The 19,827-nt window shown below is 43.9% G+C and overlaps 1 pseudogene; it reads left to right on the top strand.

Annotated features, from left to right (window-relative positions):
- Window positions 1–15,422: 15,422 nt before the first annotated feature.
- LOC143272666 (SWI/SNF-related matrix-associated actin-dependent regulator of chromatin subfamily E member 1-like) lies at window positions 15,423–17,341 on the top strand (annotated as a pseudogene).
- Window positions 17,342–19,827: the final 2,486 nt, after the last annotated feature.

The raw sequence follows: 19,827 nt of genomic DNA on the forward strand, positions 1-19,827 counted from the left end.
CTCCCTGCACCCAGGGACATGAACTGTGCACATGCACACAGACACAGACACACAAACACACTTTATCAATAAAACTGGAATGCATTTGAAGGCAAAAGGCACAGGGATGGCAGTACTGCTCAGCTGCTAAAGTGTTTACCTTGATATGACAAGGACCTGAATCTCACCCACAGAACCCACCATTTAAGGGATATCAGGGCATGGTGGCATGCATTGGTAATCCCAGTGATGGGGAGGCAAAGAAAGGTGGCTCCTTGGGGTTCACTGGCCACATAGTTTAGCCTAGACTTCATGATGAGTTATAGGCCAGTGAGAGACCTTGTCTCAAAAATCAAGGTGGACAACTCTTGAAGAACTGCATTAAAGATTGACCTCTGACTTCCACACAAATACATACACATGGGCATCCACATTTGCACACATATATGCACCCACACATACATATATGTGCATGTACACACAAAAGAAACTGAAAGGCATCCTTAATAATAAGTAACCTTAACAGATAGACACCTATCTGTTATGTCCAAGACTAACTAATGTAATGTGGCTATTTCCTGCAGTGCAGAGTCTGGGCTCCTACGGAAATGCTACAGAAGGTGTGGGGACTTAGTCAACATGTGCTCTCCTGGGCCTCAACACATGCAGGAAAGCCCTGTCCTACTTCCCTAGAGAGAGCTCTCGAGAAAAAAGCATTTCCCATGGAAATGAGGTGCTGCAGCCAGCTCACTGATCTGGCTGCTCTGTCCCAGGGCCCTCCCTCTGGGCATCCCTCTTCATCAACCTCCCACTGCCTTGAAGCCTCTCATATTGAATATCAATACTGCAGTGGATTTTGTAAGCACTAACCTGATTTAGAGATGAAATGGAAACAGTTCCATATCAGCAAAAATGTTAAAATTACGTGTACCCAGACTCTAAGCTAGGAAAGCAAAGTGAATAAAGACTTTGAATTCCCAGGAGGAAGCTGAGAGCATGGCGAGGGGGAAGAGGGTGGGAATCAGGAGGAAGAGCCAAAGGCTGGAGGAACAGCGGAAGGCAGTTCCATAAAGGCTTGGAATAAATACACCAGGACAGAGTTTAGGCTGGAGATGACATGGATTTGAAAACAGTATATCAAACTTGCCCCCATGCTGCCTCTTACTGTAGAGACGTGCTGAGCGACTGATGAGAACAGAGAGGGGAGAGTTCCCTGTAAGAGGACTTAATCACTGGTTCTAAGTCTCCTGGATTGTATAGGGAGAATTCATGGAGCCTTGAAAGTGAATTTGGATGTGTGTGTGTGTGTGTGTGTGTGTGTGTGTGTGTGTGTGTGTGTGTGGTCTCTCTCTTAGGTTGCTCCACTCATAGCCTCACCTTTCCTCAGTACTTGGTTTTAATTTCTGGTGCCTCCATCATCCTGGAGTTTCCACTGCAGCTTAGGGCTCACCCTTATAGGTTCTCATATTGCTCCCTCAGGGACTTCCTGTAGGGAACACAGCCCTGTGGTTCACTGTCTGGCCTCTTACTCTTTTGGAATGTTGATGCACACCTCCATGACCCTGTAATTCGTGTATTCTGTATCTCTACACAACCAGCACCATGTGGATAATACTAACTACTAATACCAGTATAAGCAATATCCAGACACCTTCAAATCATGGCTTCTGTAGCCTCTGAGCCTGGAAAAACACTTTCCCAGTGAGATTAACAACTCTGCTATTATGCTGGATTGCATGAGATGTTCCCTCATAGTCTCGGGCATTTGAATATCTGGTTCCCAGTTGGTGGCACTGTTTGGGGAGGTTTGGGAAGTGTGGCCTTGCAGGGGAAAGCTTGTCACTGGGGTTGACTTCAGGGGTTTAAAGGCCATACCATTTTGAGTTTATTTTCTCTGCTTCTTTCTTGTACTCTTAAGCATGAGTTTTCGCCTGCTCTAGCTGCCATGCCTGCCTGCTGCCATACTTCCCTAGGAAAATGGTGAGCAACTCCTGAGCCTCTGAGGTCATAAGCCCAAATCAGCCCTTCCTTTTACAAACTGCCTTGGTCAAATGCTTCCTCGCAGCAATAGAAAAGTACATGAGGCACTTAACAAGGGAAAACCCTTTCAAATGACTCCCAAGTTTTACAACTAGAATCCTATGCTACGTAAGTCCTTGTTGATTCTTGAAATGCTTTCAAAGCATCTATCCCATTGCCCAAGTAAAGTGTTTATGGTGTATTCTGAAAAGGTTTCTATTGATTTCACAAGAGGACCAAAAGTTCCCTGGTGTATAAACTGACAAGACCCTCTATATCAATGCCCCTGATCTAGGGGTTTTCCCCAACATTCTCATGTCCTGAGCACAGTTCTCAGTCCACAATACAGGTACAAGAATTATCACACTGCATTCGAATCCAATGTTAGGTTGGTTGTGCTACAGTCTAAGTCTATAGATGGACTTTTATAGTCCTCCTTCCTTATCCGGCAACAGAGTTCTACCTATCCATGGTTAGTTTTAGTAGCCCTAGGTTTTAATATTTTTCCTGGGGGCGTGTGGTAGAGAGTGATTGCAAGAGGATAATTAAAAGCTGAGTAACAAAGCAGTCCTTTGTATGACTTGTGTTGTAAGCATCAAAGAACATGAACTTGTCTCCGAAGAGCTCAGGAAGCAGTGTCTCTCAGAAGTGTAATATCAAGGAAACAGCCATGGTGCACATGCTTCAGGAGCTGCCCTGATCTGTGGTTGTTCTTTATTGGGGCTTTCATCATCACCTGAGACCTTCTTCAGGGACGGGCACTGCTGCTAGGGTCACAGAGAACCCTTTCAAATGGACACCCTCTCCACCAAGGCAGCTCAGACACTTCAACCATTTAACAAGTTCTTCATGCCCACTTCAAACAGCACAGCCTCCCTCCTCTGTGATAATTGTATTGCTGAAAAACACTCACTTAGTATCAATTTAATACATTTCTCTTAAGTGTTCAAACTGTGTCATTATGTAGCCCCAAACATCCCTCTGAAACAATTGACTTATGATTATAAAGTCTGCTGATGATCTTCTAATCTTTCCACCTATGGGTTGTAAAGTAAAAAATCCCTGCTGTGGGATGGTCTGTATGTCAAATGTGTTGCTCTGATTGGTCAATAAATAAAGCACCGACTGGCCAGTAGCCAGGCAGGAAGTATAGGTGGGACTAACAGAGAGGAGAATTGAGAGACCAGGAAGGCAGAGGGAAACACTGCCAGCCGCCACCATGACAAGCAGCATGTGAAGATGCCGGTAAGCCATGAGCTACATGGCAAGGTATAGATTTATAGAAATGGGTTAATTTAAGATGTAAAAACTAGATAGCTAGAAGCCTGAGCCATTGGGCCATACAGTTTAAATAATATAAGCATCTGTGTGTTTATTTTATAAGTGGGCTGTCAGACTGCCAGGGCTTGGCAGGACACAGAGAGAAAATTCTCCAGCTACAAATCCCCTTTCAAGGACTGAAGTCTGTCCATTACTGTCCCTCTGAAATTAATTTAAATGTGACTAACTGTAACTCCCCTGGGACCTTTGGTAAACTAAACCTCAGTATCATTGTTAGTTGGACTCATCCCAGTTCATGCTGGTGAGCTGACATGGTAATCCCTATCATCTTCAAACACACACTGGTCCAGATAATGAATTTCTTCATCATCATGATCCCCAGCCCCTACCAGTTAAGGCTAAAATACTTACTCATCCATCTTCCTTAAACTTCCAGGTATGCAGACTCAAGCATGAGAAAACCAACCACTCACAGGCTTGACAGTCTTCACACACCTCTGCCACCAAGTTGTAAAGAGCCCCTATTTTCTTGGCTACCTTCAAAAGTTCTTCCTTGTGCTGCTCTACTTCTAGCCTGGAAGAATGACCTCTTCTAAGGGTTAATTTCTTTCATCCTAAGAAGAAAGGAAGAACTCGACAGATGAAGGATGGCTTTGAGCCTGTGAAACAAACATTCTGAGGGGCAAATGGCACAGAAGGGTCCCCAGAAAGAAAATCTTAAGGCTTTGAAATGTTCAAGAGAGACGACAAGACACCCCTTCGATGGAATAGAATTATTCTATGCTACAGAGATATAGACCATTGTTGTGACTGACTATTTTACAACTCTGTGGATTCAGACTGATTGATAGAAAATGGAGAATGATGCAAGTGTTCCTCTCTAGATCCACACAAAATCTGCCCAGAGCTGTGAAAATTGATTTTTTTCCACATCCTCACTGTAGAAAAATCCAAAATGAGCCAATTTGTAAATCTACATCAGCATCCCTAATCTATTAAAGAATTACACCTTGAATTTTCCTTCAAAAAGCAGTTGCGAAGCCTTTACTATTTCCCTCATCCATGAGTTAAGCAAGGCCTTTGGTAGGTATTTATTTTATATCTGTCTGAAAAGTGGAATTTTACCCTTTTTTGGGAGAAAATTGCCATTTATTGCCCTGGATTCTTGTTTGAAATAAGTCAGCAAGCTGCGACAGGAAGACAAAGGGAAGGCTGGCAGAGGACTCAACCAAACATCCTGTCACGGTGGCTTCTTCTTGTCTGCTCCCAGGTCCACTTACAATAGAGACACACGCTGGTCCTGCCTGTGACTCCACTTTGATCCCGAACACTTTCATTCTCTCTCCTTGATTCTGGACTTTTCTGTCTGATTCTCCAGAATAATTCTGCCACCTTAAACACTAAACACAGCTCTCTACACATCTATGGGTTCCTCCCTTGGTGGTCTGCCTTAGCATTTTCCCCAGGGAGTAAAGCTGAAAACCATTTATGTGCGCTTTGCATAAAAATGGAAAGATTGAGTGGAATTTGCACATTCATTCATCTGCCAGACTTGGACTAAAATATCACCCTTCAAAATCCCAATTCAACTAATTTTGAATGGCTGCCCAAAATTGGAGTCTGTCACTGCTTTTCTCAAATGACATCCATGGTTTTCCTACTGCCCAAGGAGCAGGCTCCAAACAGCTTGCTGAATGTATTCAGAGTCTCCTGGCATCTGATTTACTTTATGCTATGACAGCACTTACTGGTGACAGACAGAAGTTATGCAAAGGTCCCATAATTTCCAAGCCTAGCAGGTGATTTCATCCCCTGTTCTTTGTTCCCATAGCCCTCCACTGTAGGACTCTTTCCTCTACCTTCTGAACTCTCATTCTCCAAATCTGGTCTCAAATTCCCTAACTCTATCCTTAGCCCAGAAAAAGCTAACAGGCCTGTCTCCAACTCTATAACCATAATAACATAACAATATTAGGGATGCAAAACCCAGTCATAGGATCACCTATAGCTTTTGCAAGGCTCAATGTAAAACAGGGATGTGTGGGCTTCTAGTTCAAAATGATGGAGACTGGAGCAATGGCCCAGCAGTTAAGGGTGCTTGCTGCTCTTGAGGAAGACATAGGTTGGGCTCCCAGCACCCACATCACAACTGCCTCTAACTCCAGTTCCAGGGGATCCAGTGCCCTCTTATGGCCTCTGTGGGCACTGCATGCATGTAGAGTACATGCACACTCAGACCTACACACAAACTCATAGAATAAAAAAATTCACTCTTTAAAGTGATCAGGACTTTCAAGATATCAATAGCATAGCATTGTAGGGGCTCGGAAACTGTCAACCCCAAACAAAAGCCTTAGAAATTCCTCTCTGGTCTTCTGTCACTGCTTGCTGCTCTCCTTTTTCCCACCAAGGTAAACCTCAGAAACTGAAAAGTTCATCCCCAACGCAGGTCACAGGACTTAGAAGCCCTTCTCTCTAAAATGGAAACTACAACTGAAAAACAAATCCTAAAATCTGTTCTCTAGTCTTTACTCATCCTTCCCTCTTGCATCTGGCCCTGGGGAAATTCTCTGACCAATTTTTTCTGATGGAAGCTCATAAAATCTTGTTAGGGTTTGAATAGGAAATGTCACTCACAGCTTCATGGGTTGAACCCTTGGCTCCCAGAAGGGGGCGCTGTCATGGGAGGGGAAGTCTCACTGGAGGAACAGGACTATTAGAAGCTTAAGTCAAAGTCCCTTTGAGGCTCTCTGCTTCCTGTCTACCCTGAAGTGAGATGCCTCCTCTGCACACCTCCAGGGCTGTGCTGCCTAGCACTGAAGCTGACTTGCCATTAGCTACGCAGGACTTTTGGGGCAGAGGAATGCTGGGAAGAATAAGGGCAGAGTCTCAAGGATCTCAAGCCAGACACAGAACAAGCAACATGGGAAGTTCATAGATGAGGTAAATGAGCCTCGGAGTACCACATAGATGAATAGAAATGGGGTAATTTAAGTTGTTAGAGCTGACTGGAGACAAGTCTAAGCTATTGGCTGAGCATTTATAACTAATATTAAGTATCTATGTGGTTATTTGGGGAGCAGCTGGTGGGACAGAAAAGTTCGCCTACCGTCAACCATGACTCAAACCTCTGAAACTGTGAGCCGGAATGAATCCTAACTCCTTTAAGTTGTTTTGCCAGGCATTTTGTCTCACAGTGCTGAAAAATCTAGCATAGCTTTATTCAGAAAGAGCACCACGTCTAACACCGGAAGAAAGAAGAAATTCTCTACTACAGAGATGCCAAGATAACCTGAATGGTTAGGTCACCCCCTGCCTCTCTGTCAGCCAACAAGCAATTACATCATACCCTTTTGTTCAGTCGTATCTCTACATGCTCAGGCTTTACAGAATATAAGTCTAATGAAGCAGTTAAACCCAAGTTTGTGGCTCTTCACTCTGGAGGCTCCCACATATATGAAACTTTGAAGAATTTCACTTTTTTTTGTTGTTGTTGTTGTTTGTTTTTTGAGACAGGGTTTCTCTGTGTAGCTTTGCGCCTTTCCTGGAACTCACTTGGTAGCCCAGGCTGGCCTCGAACTCACAGAGATCCGCCTGCCTCTGCCTCCCGAGTGCTGGGATTAAAGGCGTGCGCCACCAGAAGAAATTTCTTATGAAATTAAGTTCCCTTGTTACATTGCCTGATGTTAGAGGGCTATTGGGCCTGACCCTTGTGATTAAACACGAACACGCAGGATCTGTCGGACTACACAGGACACACAGTCTTGAAGCTGCATCTTGGTTTCCCTGATTGCTCAGTTTCCACGCATCTGCCCCTACAACAAATCCAAGATTGTCCCATTCTAGCCCCTCCCTCTGGCCTCTGTATTTCTTTCCTGTTGTTAATGTAATCATCACATACTTGGTGCCTTAAGACAGCACACATGTATTCTAGTACATTACCAATAGACAAAGGTCCATAACCATTCTAATTTGGCCAAAATGATTGTGTCATCAAGGCTGGTTCCTTCTGGAGACCTCAGACAAGACTCAGTTTCAGCTTCTACAAGTGTCTGTCATCCCCTGGTTTGTGACCACTTCCTCCATCTTGGAAGTTGTTGCATGAATCTTAAAAGTTCTTATTAATAAATTCAAACCTGAGCCAGGTATTGGGGTGAATGCTGGATGGTCAGAGAGACAGAACAAGCCACAGCTAACCTCACCTGGCCAACTTCTCAGCTGGTCTTGTTTCCTCAGACTGGAAGCCTCTGTGTCCTCATCCCAATGGCTCTCAGCTGAACTGCTGCTAGAAGCCTGAAAGCTTAACCAGCCAAATGCTTAACCAGGCCAAATGCTTCTAGTTCCTGGTCCTCACACCTTATATATCTTTCTGTCTTCTACCATCACTCCCTGGGATTAAAGACTCACTCCCTGGGATTAAAGGCATGTGTGTCACATGCCTGGCTCTTTCCAATGTGGCCTTGAACTCACAGAGATCCTAGATGGATTTTTCCCTCTGGAATGCTAGGATTAAAGGCGTGAGTGCCACCATTTTCTAGCCTCTGTATCTAGTGGCTGTCTGTTCTCTGACCCCAGATAAATTTATTAGGGTACACAATATTTGGGGGAATACAATACCACCACAGAAAGTGGTCCACTCTTTTCAGCCTTTGAATGTTGTAGGGCTCTGGACCCCCATTTTGGGTAGCTGTTGCCTTACTTGCCTACCTTGACCAGATGTCCTCCCTATGCTGATTCCCTGCCAGTTCCCTTCTTCCCAATGCTCACTGAAGGTTCTTTGTGTATCCTGCATTTGGTGTAAACAGCTCAGATGCAAGAATGTAGAACATTCCTTAGTGAACTTCTGCCCTCCAGGGTTCCTCCATTGTGCTGTATTTAAGGTTTCCTTGCTCCTTCAATAAATGGCATTCCGCATTCTGCTGGGGCGAATGACCCACTGTTTCTTGTCTCTATTTTTTTTTATCCACAGCCCCTCGCTAGGACATGGTGATGGGGTGGTGGTAGCATGGGCACTACCACAACAGAATATTACCATGAAACACAGCTGGATAAACCCAGACAAGCTCCCAATGCAAGATCTTAAACTTAGCAACATTTGCAAAGTCATTTTGTGTGGTATTTGGAGATTAGGATGTGGACATATGTGAAGATGAAGTGGGGATAGATTGTTCTCTCTTACCACAGCCTCTTAGCTAGACTGTCATAAGATTAGCTGAGGCAAATGGCCCAGACATGGCAATGCATCTAAGAGCCCCGGGCACTGAATGGCTAGGGAATCTCTATGTATCGGTGGGCTATGCTCTGCCAAATGAACACACGTCCATCATTCTCCTTTGACAACAATGTTTTAGAAACCCAACTAATAGAGATAGTGGAGGAGGAGGAGGAGGAGGAGGAGGAAAGGGTACCGTCCTAGAAGATTGGGTCAAAGATGGATAGATGGAAGGTGAGAAGAGAGAAAGGAGCAGCTCCATATTAAGTCTCCACACTGTTGTCGAGAGTAATTACATCCCAATAATGGGTCCTGGAGACTGAGGGACTGAGGCAGAGTTCCCCCCAGCTTGTACAACTCAACCCCAGACAGCCTAGAAGGCTGGAATAGGGTTATCAGACTTAGTACATAAAGAGAGAATGCTGAGCTAAGTGAATGCCAGATGAACAGATAATCTTTTAATATAAATATATGCCATGCAATAGGATCTGGAAACCATACTTAAAGACTGGCACCATGGGACATTCATCCTCAAAGTCCATTCCCTGATTCACACTCAGATGCGGTTACAGTTTACTGAGCATGCTAAGAAGTAACAAAAGGCCTGTTGATGACTTTTTTTTTTTTTTTTTTTTTTTTTGAGGCAGGGTTTCTCTGTGTAGCTTTGCGCCTTTCCTGGAGCTCACTTGGTAGCCCAGGCTGGCCTCGAACTCACAGAGATCCACCTGGCTCTGCCTCCCGAGTGCTGGGATTAAAGGCGTGCGCCACCACCGCCCAGCTTTGATGACTTTCTTAATATGCCCATTCTCCCCATCCTGCTTCGGCTCTCCACAGGGAATGAGCTCAGCCATCAGCAGAGGGCATGGCTATTCTTCAAAGCCCAGGCAAGGTTGAGAACAGGAACTGCCTGTCCTCAAAGCCAGGTTGGACACTAAGAGTGGGAAATGAATGCCCCTGGGAAATACGCTGTTGATTGCTCATTATGGATGTTCCTGGAAGGATGCACCCCCCTTTGGTGAAACACAACCAAATATAATCACACTCAAAGATTCTTTACATCTCCACCTCAACATTTTTACCCCGATTCCACCAATCACAGTGACACACTCTGAATCCTAATCCAGGGCCCACTACAGTTACTCATTGCAGAGAATCATTCCTCACATTTCCACCCCACTATAAATTTTGATCCTGTTTCTTGAATGGGTGACCACATTTCTAGCAAGAAGCTCAGCTTTGCCTTATCAATTGGCGATACAGGTGGCATTTGGGAAGCTGTTCCCAAGGTCTAATTTCTTCTGAGAAGTCCTCACACTTATTCCCCATAGTAAGAACTCATTTTTCAAAGAGATCTGAGATTTGCCCAGTTCCCATCCTTATCACGCATCCTGTTGCTCATCGAGCTCTTAGTAGTAAGCAGTTATGAAGCAGATTGAACACTCCAAGGGCAGAAGACCTGAGTCTTGCCAGGCTGTCCCCATCTTCTGTACACATGGCCCATCATGAGTCCTCAGCACAGGTGTGTAAAAAGAAGGTTAAAAAGAGCAGAGGCCAGCAGAGAAAAGTCCATGCTTCTGCAGAGTTGGAACAGCCAATTCCAACTTTCCACAGCTCTATACTTAGAGGATAACTAAAGGCAATGTAAAAACAAATCCTGAGCACAGATACACAGAGTCCATGCACAGAGACCCAATCAACCTCCCTTGAGCCAATGTGCAAAATATTAGCACTGCCTCCTCTTGCACACTTCCCCAGTGTTCTTGACCTGTCAATGTCATGTTTATTTTTCTTAGAACCAGTGGTAACATCTGCCTGGCTTAAATGATGAGCTCACTAAATATTTTAAGATGTATTTTTATATCTGCATGAGAACTATGATTTTACCTTTCAAAAATTACCCCTCAACAAAGTCCTGTTCTGACAGCACAACATTGTTAAACAAGAAGGAAGGGAGACTGGGAAGATGGCCCAGTTGGCAAAATCCCTGCTGTACAACATGGAAACCTAAGCTGAGATCTTCTGCATCTGCATGAAAAGCTGGATATGGTGGAGCATCTCTGAAATCCCAGTGCTGGGGAGGCCAAGACAGGATCGCTGGAGCTCCCTGCCCAGCCATCCTAGCCAAGAGAGTGAGCTTCAGATCCTGCAAGAGACTTTGCCTCAAACATGGAGGTGAAGAATGATTGAGACCGATGCCCAAAGTTGACCTCCGGTCTCCACATATGCATACACGCCCACACATACATTTGAACACACATACACACACAAGGACTGGGGGGTGGGGTGGGGTGCTGAGGGAAGAAGGGTGAAGAGTGGGAGACAGAGAAGCATCCAAGTTCCGCTGAGTCTGACTGAACTTCAGACAGGATTCTTACCGACTGGGGGCCTGCAGCTCTTTCCTTAAAACATTTACTTTAGAAAATTTGTGATTGTAAATTATTCCTTTGCCTCTTTGAGATGTCAATCTTCTGCCAGCTTCCCATTGGATTTTCAAAGCTTCATTGTCTTTCTCCAGAACTGGGAGACCCCTTTGAACTGTGATGGCCACGGGAGGCAGGCAGCTTAATGTAGCCAAGCACCAATTTTTAAGCCCCGATGCCCCCACCTCACCACCCCATTCCTGCTCAGACTTGGGTCTTCTCTAGCAATCTCTTGTGAAGGAGCCTTGAATAAAGTTGCTCATTTAGTTCCATTCAGTGCATTTTTTCTTTGACAGGCAAAGGAAGGAGGGGATTGAAAGGGAAAGAGTAAAAGCTATCCATCAACCAAATCCCAGTTAGTCCCACATGGCAGATGAACATTGACATGCCAGTGAGTTCGGCTTACAATCGGGGTGGGATGGTTGAGGGGGTGGGGCGTGTGGAGGCCTGGGTGCCCACTGCTTCCCCTTCCCCATTTGCTCCCAAGCTCCAGTAAAGGTGCTAAATGAACCGCCTGCCTCTGACAATGAGGCTCAAACTGCAAGTGTGTTTTACTGCACAGAAATCCCTCTGGGCCAAACTTGCCTGCGGCCGTTGCTAACAGATACGCCAAGGGCCAAACAACAGTTGTGCTTTGCCTCGAGTTCTGTACGTCCAGAGGCGAGTGGAGGGTGAAGCTGCTCCGTGTGTCCCTGGCAGCCACAGCTCTCTTTAGCAGACAGCCCTGCTCTGGATTTGTACTCTGGCCACGTGGGGAATCTAAGTGCGCATCAGAAACATGCCAGCAACCACAAGCCGCTCTGTAAAATATTAATTCAATATTAGCTTTCAGGGAGGACTCCCAGGAAGTGATGGGGCCGTGAGGGCTTTGTCAAAAGGAGGGAAACGAGTGTGAGTATGAAGACATCCAGAGCCAATTAAGTTTTTCCAATATTTAAATCACTCAGGGTGGGTATTGAACCCTCAAGTTAGCCATGCCATCATGACTTTGTAAACAAACAAAAATGACAAGATCATTCCTTTAAAGATGAAATGATCTGAATTTAGTTTTATCCTCATAAAAAAGTAAGAAAACTATTTTCTATTGTGGAAATTAGTCTGAAGTTGCCAGATCAATTAAAATTCAACGAGTACCTCCCCCCTCCAAGATTGTGATCTTTGAGGAAAAAATAAAATAGTTTTTGGTCAGATAGAAAATTTCTTGATTCCTGTAACAAATACATATTGAGAAACAGCTTGCTGAATTCAAGGACATCTACAGGCACGAATCTATATGTTGAACATGATGCTGACATTTAATGTAGCATAAAAGATAGCTACTATAGAAAAGACCACATAAATAAGTATTTAAATACAAGTTCCCGTGAGGCAGTGAGAATATGAAATGTCTCTCTGGTAGCATACTGCAGAAGACAGACTTCTCAGTCCCAGGCATTGATGGCTGTAGAAGATGGAACATGGAGGAATGAAGGAGGGGAAAAAGTAGAGCAGTGTGCACGCCAGCGGAGGAGTGTGCACACCAGCGGAGGAGTGTGCACGCCAGCGGAGGAGTGTGCACACCAGTGGAAGAGGGTACACCCCAGCGGAGGAGTGTGCACGCCACTGGAGGAGAGTGCACCAGCGGAGGAGTGTGCATACCAGCGGAGGAGTGTGCATGCCAGCGGAGGAGTGTGCACACCAGCGGAGGAGTGTGCATGCCAGCGGAGGAGTGTGCACACCAGCGGAGGAGTGTGCACCAGCAGAGGAGTGTGCACACGAGCGGAGGAGTGTGCATGCCAACTGCAAACCACAGCTGGAGGAAGGGAAGGTGCCAACAAGGTCAAGCAATGGTTAACAAGTCAGAATGAGAAGGTTTGCCTTAACTAGCCTATGTTTATGCTCTCTCTCTCTCTCTCTCTCTCTCTCTCTCTCTCTCTCTCTCTCTCTGTGTGTGTGTGTGTGTGTGTGTGTGTGTGTGTGTGTGTGTGTGTGTGTTGGAAGTAGAAAGAGGCCATCTAGGGTAGGGAAGAGGTCTAAAGGTTGCACTCAAGAGGCATAAAAGCAAAGCAGGTGGCCAGTGAGAAGGCTCACCGGGTAGAGACATACCACTGGGTCTGATCATCAGAGTTGGATCGGACGTGGAGAAGGAGAGAACTGACTTCCACAAGTTGTCCTCTGACCTTCACATGTATGCCATGCCATGTGCATGCCCCCCAAATAAATAAATATAGAGACATCTTAAAGACAAACAGATATAAACAGATATCTCAAGTTATCTCTTATACACAGCCTACAATAATGTGTGTGTGTGTGTGTGGTGTGTGTGTGTGTGTGCAAAAAGTCTATACAATTTCATAAGAAAACCTGTTATTTTGCATGCATTTGTTTGTCTTTGTCCCAAGTGCAACAGGAAGTCATGGAGAGGTTCCAAAAGGCTGTCTTGACAGGTTATCCTGGCTGCTGTGGGAAGGTGGAAGACTGAGAATACAAGTCAGGACACAGCAACCAGCTGGTCAATGAAAGGTGCTGTTAGTTTGAATGACAAGATGGCCAGGAATGCAGGCTGAGTAAGGACGGGGAGGGCTAAGCCAATACCCAGTGAAAAATGATTAAATCAAGTCAGGTCAGAGCCCTCTCTTGTGACCTGCTAGTACCACTTGCTGAGTACTGCTTACAGGTCACTAGGAATTGCATGCCCACTGGCACTTATCATTCAATTGCTCCTTCCCAAGCTCTTTCTTTTCATTATGAAGACCATCTTGAAAGCAAGGAATGGTTTCCCCATGACTCACTGCAAGACACCAACAGAATCACATGGACAAAGCCCTTAGTTCTGGGGAATCCAGCAAGACTCTGTCTTTACCCCAAAGATACATCATCAGCCCTCGACATGAAGGTGTGGTTGTCTCTGCAAAGGGAAGGCACAGGTTTCTTCATTGCTGTTCTATGTCAGAGCTGTGAGATTTCTGTTTCTGGTCCTGAAATATCTGCAGGGAATCAGTTCTTAGAAATCCTGAGACTGGAATCTAGGAGAAGACCCAGGAATCTTAGAATGATTGTTCTAGAAGATTCTGATCCTTACAGTCCTCATCACAGATGGGAAAAAGCTTTTGAACAGTTTGGTGAATTCAGGAAAATACCATGTGCTTCAGGAAAGGTCAGTGTTTGACCTGAAATAATATTTTGAGTCATAGTGAGCACTGTGGAAAATGAATCTGCCTGCAGATGAAGTATGTCTGGGTACTCTTCCCTGCTTCCTTTAAAAGTCTATGTGCCATCATCTATACTTCAGAAGCTTAACATTTTCTTCTCTTTAAACTTCAAAAAGTTGTTGATGCTTTTCCACACAGAAACTTTTAAACCCTAACCCTAGTCCATTTCCTACAAAAAGTATGAGTTTTAGGAGAAGAGATCATTTTAACAAAAAGAATTTCCAATTTGCAGCTAAATTCTTGTCTTGCTTCTCTCCTGGGTCAATCGATCAGGATAACATAAAGGTTGCCAGATCCAGCTTGTACCCCATGTTAAAACAGTAAGGTTCTCTGTGAGAATGAAGAAAATAGAACACTACATAATAGGTAGGATTAGCCATTTGTAAAGAATAAACTCTAATTACAGAGGCATATCAGTTAATAGATGCTAATTTAGAGGAATCTTTAGGGGAATCTTAGAAATGATTTCTGGGTCCTAAATGGACTGATAGGATACACACTCATGGCAAAAATCAGTCTATTGTTACTGTGGGCATCTGATAACCTTTCTAAACTTCACTCTTGTTGTTGGTAAAATTTGAAAGTAGAAATTATCAGAGTCTAGCAAATTCTTCTAGAATTAAATGGCGTCAAATATAGTATACTTACATATTCCCTAATCTCACTGTTTTGCTTGGTGTTCTTTACTGTCAAAGCTTGGATCACACAAAATTTGCTAAGCACTTTTTAACAGTTGACATAAGTTATGGGTAAATCAGCCATGCATGAGCCAAAACTGGATTTATCAAAAACTATAAGCATTCACACCCACAGTTTGAGGAAAAGTAATTGACCTAATCCAACCTAAACTTGTGGTTAAATATTCTTAGTGAAAGGGGAATGGAATAGAAGTCCATCAATGTAATGGGAGCGTCTACAAACACCTGCAGCTTTCAATAAACGATGTTTCAAAACCTCTACCCTATAAACAACACTGAAGGCTCCACAGTGAGAACATGGCCCAGGCCTGCTCGACAGAGCATGCCCTAGATCCACAAGAGATGCCATAAGGACACAAGAGTCTGGGTCCATCTAATGACATGGTAAATTGAATGATGCTAAGGTGTCCTAATTTCATTTCTGTGGCTGGGAAAGTATACCATAACAAAACAAGCAACTTAAGGGAGAAAAGGTATGTTTGGTTTACAATTCCAGGTTACAATCTGTCATAGCAGGGGAGTCTCTGTGGCAGGAGTTTGAAGTGACTAGTCTCATGTGTCTACAGTCAAGAACAAAGAGATGGGAGGGGCGGGGCGAGCGCAGGACAAAGGGAAGCGTAGCCGGAGCTGTGGGCGCTTTTCGGACCGTGGTGTCTCAGATTCATTCTTAAGCAACTGAGAACTTAATCTTCCAAAATGTCAAAAAGACCATCTTATGCCCCACCTCCCACCCCAGCTCCTGCAACACAAATGCCCAGCACACCAGGGGTTGTGGGATACAATCCATACAGTCATCTCGCCTACAACAACTACAGGCTGGGAAGGAACCCGGGCACCAACAGCCGGGTCACGGCATCCTCTGGTATTATGATTCCAAAGCCTCCAAAGCCACCAGATAAGCTGCTGATGCCCTACATGAGGTACAGCAGAAAGGTCTGGGACCAAGTAAAGGCTTCCAATCCTGACCTAAAGTTGTGGGAGATTGGCAAGATTATTGGTGGCATGTGGTGAGATCTCACTGATGAAGAGAAATAAGAATATTTAAATGAATACGAAGCAAAAAACAGTACAATGTAGATGTAACCAACCATCTTATTAAAATAAGAAACACAGAACCAATGTAAAAGAGAAGGTCAGAGCTGAGAGGTCAGAGCTCAGAGCTAAAATCTTACCTCCTGAAGTTCTCCTACCTTCCCCGAAAGAGCTACTTCCTATGTGTCTGTCTTTAAATAGTCTTTCTGTTCTTCCTTCTCATTGGTTGTAAACCCAAACACATGACTGCCTCGTCACTGCCTGTAAGTACCGCCCTCCAGGTCTTAAAGGCGTATGTCTCCAATGCTAGCTGTATCCCTGAACACACAGAAATCCACCTAGCTCTTCTAACCACCACGCTCTTGCTATGGCTCTAATAGTTCTGACCCCAGGGCAACTTTATTTATTAACATACAATTAAAATCACATTTTAGTACAAATAAAATACCACCATAGCACAATGAATCTATGAAGGCCTATCATAATTCCCCTGCATACCTTGCATATATTAATGCAAAAAACCGTGCAGAAGCTGCATTAGAGGAAGAGAGTCGACAGAGACAGTCTCGCATGGAGAAAGGAGAGCCTTACATGAGCATTCAGCCTGCTGCAGACTCAGATGACTATGATGATGGCTTTTCAATGAAGCATACAGCCACCGCCCGTTTCCAGAGAAACCACCACCTCATCAGTGAGATCCTCAGTGAGAGCGTGGTATCTGATGTGCGGTCAGTTGCAGCTAGAATGCAGGTCCTCAAGCGACAGGTCCAGTCTTTTTTTGTTGTTGTTTTTTGTTTTTTCGAGACAGGGTTTCTTTGTGTAGCTTTGCACCTTTCCTGGAACTCGCTTTGTAGACCAGGCTGGCCTCAAACTCACAGAGATCCGCCTGGGTCTGCCTCCCGAGTGCTGGGATTAAAGGTGTGCGCCACCACATCATCAGTGAAAACTAGAAACGGAACTTCTTCAGAGAGAGGAATGATACCAGGAGAAGAAGAGGAAGTTCCTGGAAAGCACAGATTCCTTTAACAATGAACTGAAAAGGTTATGCGGTCTGAAGGTGGAGGTTGACATGGAGAAAATTGCCGCTGAAATTGCACAGGCAGAGGAACAGGCCCACAAAAGGCAGGAGGAGAGGGAGAAGGAGGCAGCGGAGCAAGCCGAGCGCAGTCAGGGCGGCATCGCCCCTGAGGAAGAGGAAGTGGCAAACAAAGCCGAGGAGAAGAAGGACAAGGAGAACAATCCCATGGAAACAGAGGAGACACACCTGGAAGAGACGACCGAGAGCCAGCAGAACGGGGAGGAAGGCACATCCACTCCTGAGGACAAGGAGAGTGGGCAGGAGGGGGTGGACAGCCTGGAGGTGGAAGGGACCACTGACAGTAACACTGGCTCAGAGAGCAACAGTGTGACAGTGGAGGAGCCGCCCACAGACCCCATGCCAGAAGACGAGAAGAAGGAATGAGTGTCGCTTTGTCTATGTGTCCGCAAACTTTTTTAAATGAAAAAAAAAAAAAGGTGTTTTTTTTTTTTTGTTTTTTTTTTTGGTTTTCAAAAAAAAAAAAAAAGAACAAAGAGATGAATGCTCACTTGCTTTCCTATAATAGCCAGTTTGATTTATCCATTCATACTTTTCAGGACTCTCCCCCATGCCTAGGGAATGGTGCTGCCCACAGTGGACTGAGTCTTCCCACATCAGTTAACTTAATTAAGACAAGCCTATAGGTCAATCTGTTATATACAACCCTTTGTAATGTGAAATTCTCTTCCCAGATGGTTCTAAATTGTGTCAAGTTGATACTTAAAACTAATTATTGCAGGTAACAATTGTTTTTGACGTACAGATATAATGCAGTTCTGAGACTCCTAGTAAGAATTTTTTTCTTTTTTCTTTTTGTTTGGTAGTATTTGTCTATTTATTATGTACAAAGCTCTGGGTTCAATCACCAGCACCATGTGCTTTAGGTGTGGTAGTGCATGCCTATTATATCGGCTTCATTCCAAAGGTGAAGCCTGAATATGGCACATAGGAACATCTAGAAGCAAGCACCCATGGACACCAAGGGACACCATTGTCTAGTTGTTTCCCACATACTGTCTGTCTAGCTCAGAGAGAAAACAGTGAACCCAAGTTCAGAAGTCTTTTACTTTACCATGGCACACAAGTGCTAAACATTCACTAGAAGCCATACCTCAAATGTTGAATTTTGATTGTTTCATAGGCTAGTGAGATGCAGCTGGATACACTTTGAAGAGGCTAGGCAGATTAAGTGAGAATACTATGTTACTAACCATTCAAGGTCATCTTCAGTGACACAGAGAATTTGTGGCTAGCCTGGACTACACGGGACCCAAGTTGAACTGTGGTTATAAACACAGGATAAGGATTCGGGGGTTAGTTTATGGAGGCTATATAGATAAAGGAAATTTTAATGTTGGAATCTAGGTGATGGATATACCAGTATTTACTATAAAATTCCTTCACTTTCATGATGTTTGGCTTTTAGGGGTAAGAGTTTTGCTTGACATTTTAAAAACTTATTTATTTTAGTTTATTAGTGATTTGACTACATTTAAATATGTGAACCATGTATATAAGGCAAAAAAGGACATTGAATCCCCTGAGTTACAGATGGTTGTAAGTCACCAGGCTGTGAGCTGGGAACTGAGCCTGGATCCTCTGCAAGAGCAATGACTATTCTTAACCACTGAGCCATCTCTTGAGCCACGGGCTTGACAGTTTTATAATATGCTAAAAATGCAAAGCATGTCTATTCTATAAAACAATAGGTATCTGTTCAAATGAGCTGTCATATAGTAATGTAGAGTGATGCATTTTTGAAGATGTCATGTTGTATGGCAATAGATATGAGGAGACAGCATATCTGTATGTCTTGGCTGTGCGTGAGTGTGCACAGAAGCCTCAGAGATATTACAGGCCATCTGCAAAAGTAATACACATTTTTCTTCCACTAGATTCCATTCTGCATTAACAGCCTCCTTCATAAATGTTATTTAAATATTCATTTGACATTCACATATGGAAAGAACTCATATATGAACAATAGCTACCATTATATGCTGTCTCCTACTGAGCTCCCACTGTGAGATGGGCATAAGATTAACCTTGCCTTACCACAAACAGACTGAAAGGAAATCTCCACTAGAATTCTGAGGTTCTTTTTTTTTTTTTAAATATAATTAAACCCAGTTAACATAAGCTTGGATTTCACCTAGAAATCATAGTTATGATAAAAAATGATAAATTACTTTCCTGTACACTCATAAATATCTTTTGAGTAGAAGTCTCTCTGTTTTTACAAAATACATACATACATACATACATACATATATACATACATACATACATACATACATTTGTGTGTGTGTGTGCTGGGGCCAGGAACATGCTATGGCACATGTTTATGAGTCATTTCTCTTCTTCCACGATGGAGATTCTGGGGATTGAACTCAAGACATCAGAGTTGGCAGCAAGCACCTTTACTTCCTGAACCATCTCTCTGGCCCCATTTGCCAGTTGTTAATTTGTTAAATGTATTGAAAAAAAAACTGCACACTCCTGAAACTTCAGAGATAAGTAATAACTCCAGTCCAAGGTAGAATGTACTGGACAAATACTATGATGTCCCATCTCAAGAACACAGGTGACTCTCTCACCTCTTTTTACCATTATCTAATAATAGTGAATATATAACCATTGATGGAATGCTGCATATTATCAATAAGTACTGAGATCTCCTGAGTGTTTATTCAGCTTTGGCTACCATGCTTGGTCTGGGGGATTTCATTATTATATCCAAGAAGGTAGAACCAACATGGCAGCATTATGATCCCTGCCTAACAGGTAAGTGAACCAAATGTCAGAGGAACTCAGCAAGTTAAAAGAGGTTTCCATCCAGAACCCATGCTGAAGTTAGCCTGATACAAAGGCAACACTCCCCACCACCTTCTGGGCAAATCAGTCTATTATAAATAGT

This window comes from Peromyscus maniculatus, chromosome 4 (genome assembly GCF_049852395.1).
Source record: "Peromyscus maniculatus bairdii isolate BWxNUB_F1_BW_parent chromosome 4, HU_Pman_BW_mat_3.1, whole genome shotgun sequence".
NCBI classification, from domain to species: Eukaryota; Metazoa; Chordata; class Mammalia; order Rodentia; family Cricetidae; genus Peromyscus; species Peromyscus maniculatus.